The sequence below is a fragment of the Rhagoletis zephyria genome, unplaced genomic scaffold (assembly GCF_001687245.7).
Source record: "Rhagoletis zephyria isolate East Lansing unplaced genomic scaffold, Rhagoletis_zephyria_1.1 Rzeph_scaffold_01028, whole genome shotgun sequence".
NCBI lineage: Eukaryota > Metazoa > Arthropoda > Insecta > Diptera > Tephritidae > Rhagoletis > Rhagoletis zephyria.
The window spans coordinates 115,785-119,590 of NW_016158112.1; positions in this window are offsets into that span (position 1 = coordinate 115,785).

Consider the following 3,806-nt stretch of genomic DNA (forward strand, 5'->3'; position numbering starts at 1 on the left):
GTCTTTGTAATGATTAATATCCTTACAGATATTAAAACACCACACAAGCTCATTTAACTTTACTCAATAAAAACAAGTGTTCTCAATATATTCGTGTGCCTTTTTTTCTACGTTGCAAGTTCGCCGCGACACTTCATTTTCCAAATTTTTATAAAAACTCTGTGTTTAAGGGACTTGCGCTCCCTTAAATTTCCCACGTCTTTATGCATCCCTGCATCACTTTCAGCTAAAAGCATCCCTGCTTAGCTGGAAGTTCGAAAGGTGCACGGGAATCCATTTCCAGTGTTGCCTATAAAGGCGGCCGCCACCTTGCCATCGATCTCTTTTTGCAAATCAACTTTCCCGATCGAGGACCTTCATCGGAACTACAATCCACAAGGATCTCCTGGCCGTTTTGCAGCACATCAACGCGGGAAGTATCACCACCAGCGTAACTTTACCCAACCAACTTCTATTTTGATATTCATTTGTTTATTGTAATCTACAATACTATTCATTTTGTAACGTGCGGTTACCTTTTTAATTTAACTTGAAATCTCATACCACTTGTATCACTTAAAACGTTGCCAATCTTGGAATTTACATGTTATTCCATTTTTATATACCTACATACAAAGCTATTTTCATTCATTCAAATTCCTTTTCATACTAGCGTTCACACACACACTCACATATCGATCATTATTGTTAATTAGGCTTAAGAGTTAAACTGGAATTAAACGTATAAACATATATTGAAAACCAAAAGCTACAATCTCGTCATTTCGTAAACATGGTCCTTCGAGCCGGATTTGACAGCCTACGGAAACACACCTTATCAACATATGAGAAGTTGGCAACGCGGCGATCAAAAGGAATTTCGAAAGAAAAAGTTGCAGTCGGCAACTCTCACGACTGCCATATTATTACTTCTTTTTCGTTTCAACGGCAGCCAGCAGAAGACCTTTGAGTTGCAATCGCAAAATTTAAAATATCAAATTTCAAAGTGCTAATTAGAAAAGTGTACCTTGCAGTGAGAAAAAAAAAGCAAGGCAAGTAAGCGGCCAACACATAAAACGCCCTACACTTGCAACTTATCCACCGCTGCCCACCGTGGGATTCTGGACGCCAATTTAAAACCCCATTTCATCCACAAGCGTCTGGAGCACTCTTGGCCAAATCAGCCCCTACCATTCCAGCACCGTTAGAGAAAGAGGAGAACCAGCGCGGGATTTCTTTTCGATCAAGGTGACCGGCCAGCGAGGGAGCCCCAGAAAAATGAGTACCCCAATCCTTAAGCGCAAGTAAGTCTCAGTATTCCGTTATTTTTCCAAATACCTTCACAAACATACAGACCGTTTACCGTTGCGCGGTACGGTCTAAAGCATATGTGCATATGTATGTACGTATATACACTCATATACATACATTCAGATTTGTAGCGAATACGAATCACATTCGCTTTGGTTACTCGCTGAACACTTTCAGCTAGTTGCCATTACATACATACATACGTACATATCCATACATACGTTTTGGTCATTTTGCTTTGCTGCCTGCGCCAGCGCCAAATTCTCTTTTTCGTTTCTCATACATTCGTATGAAATTCTTGCATATTTTTAACATAACTGTTTCTATGCATTGCCAAAACCACTGCTTGCGCCGGCATACAAAGCAATCAAATCTTAACCCCTAAACACATCCACTTACAATTTGCTTAGGAGTTTTGGAATTATATTGAGTGCATTTGATAAATAGAAGCATTTCGAGTAGTGTATGTATATTTATGTAAATGTATATATGTGCATATACACTCATACGGTCAGTTGTTTGCATCAACGTAAGAAATTTATTTTACGTTCATACGATTGCCGTATGTATACGTAAATTTTGCCAAAAATAGTTAAAAAATAGTTTCATTTAAACGGTGCGCTGCGAATAAATATACATATACATACAGTCCCGTTGCTAGCTAGTTACCTAACCCCGTAAACAGGCCAGGACGCGCGTGGGTGTTTTATATACGCCATATATGTACGGTTATTTTAAAACGGATCTACCTATGTATATGCATACATACATATATACCGTACGAACATCCGTTTCATGTGCATAGCAATAAAGTCGTTTTGAGAGTATTTCTCGCTACTTTCATCTATTTTATTTGTTTCGACATATATTCGCATATACAAATATACATAAAGATTTTGGTGGTTGCGTTAGCTGCCTGCGCCAGCGGTAAAACAGTTTGTCACTAAGGTTGGTGTTATGCAGAAATTTTGTTTGGCAAACTGCGTGCAATTGTTGTTGCAGCAAACTCGGAGAGAGCGAGTTTGGCGACTCTCACAGCAAACTAATTTTGTTTGGTCAAACTGCAGCAAATTCGGTGTTGTCATATACAAAAATTTTAAATTGTGCGCGTTATGTACATCTGAAATTCTCATTTCGTGTTGGCAATAGCCATGAAAACCATAATGAACGTGCAACCCTGTGCCAAACTCGACATAACCACCTCCGAGCAAACTAAGCAGCCGCCATTTAATTTGGCAAACAAAAGTTTGTCTGCATAACACCGACCTAAATAAAACAATAACAACCCTGGTTTCGCGCATTGTAAATTTGCCTAAACAGCGTACGCCGGCGAACAAGCCATTTAACCCCAAATTCCACTTCGTGTATGTTTGTATGTATTTATTGTTTGCACATAAATTTATACGAGTTTCGCTTGTACCAAGTAAATATGCACTATTTCCATTGTATGTAATGCTACATTAAAAAGGTGAATATTCATTTCATCGTAAGCATTGCTGCGTCAATACGGTCAACGTACATACATACGTAACCGTGGAAAGCATATATTTTGGAATTACTTGTTATAAACCAGTGGCTCAATTCCGGTGACCGGAGCACACAAATAAACACATTCGCGATTGAACCAAAAATTGTGTGTTTACAAAATTGTGCCACTTGCGTATCATACTACAGTTCGGGTGGTTTTTGCTCAAATTTTACGTCATCGCCTGACGTTGCGTGAAACGACTGCGAACGAAATTGTTATACAGAGTGCTTCTGATACAACGTGATTTTGCGTATATGCTTACGTTACGCTACGTAAGTACTATTTGCGATATTATTTGAAATTCGCTTCATCAGTGTGTAACCACACTCACTTGCGCGGGTGTTAACGAGAAAATTTGCGATTTTCGTTGGATTATATCCAGCTATCGAAACTTCAATCACTCAAAATAACAATTTCGATCTACTTCCGTTTCATACAGTTAAGTGCGTCGAACATTCATTTTCGATGAACAATTTTATTGCATTGCTTAAATTCCTACGTTTTAGGTCGCCCACATAGAAGGCACACCTTTATATTTGCAAAATAAAACCCAGGTTTCCTCCAAGCGTGTACGGTCCTTAAACGCCCCTTGCGTTGACGTATCGCGTGAAACTGTTTTATTCGGCATCGCTACCACTTTACGTCTTTGGGTGCACCAAGAAGACGGATTTAAACATTAAATATTAAAAAAAAAAAAGAACTTTTATATTTTTGAATCCCTTTACAAGTTCAGGTTTCCTCAAACGTGTACGGTCCTAAAACGCCCCTTGCGTTGACGTATTTCGTGAAACCCTTTGCTTTGAAGGATTGTATCAACTTTACTAAAGGAAAAAAATAACTTTTATCTTTTTTGAATCCCTGCATAAGTTCAGGTTTCCTCAAACCTGTACAGTCCTATAACGCCCCTTGCGTTGACGTATTTCGTGAAACCCTTTGCTTTGAAGGATTCTTTCAACTTTACAAAAAAAAATACAACTTTTATATTTTT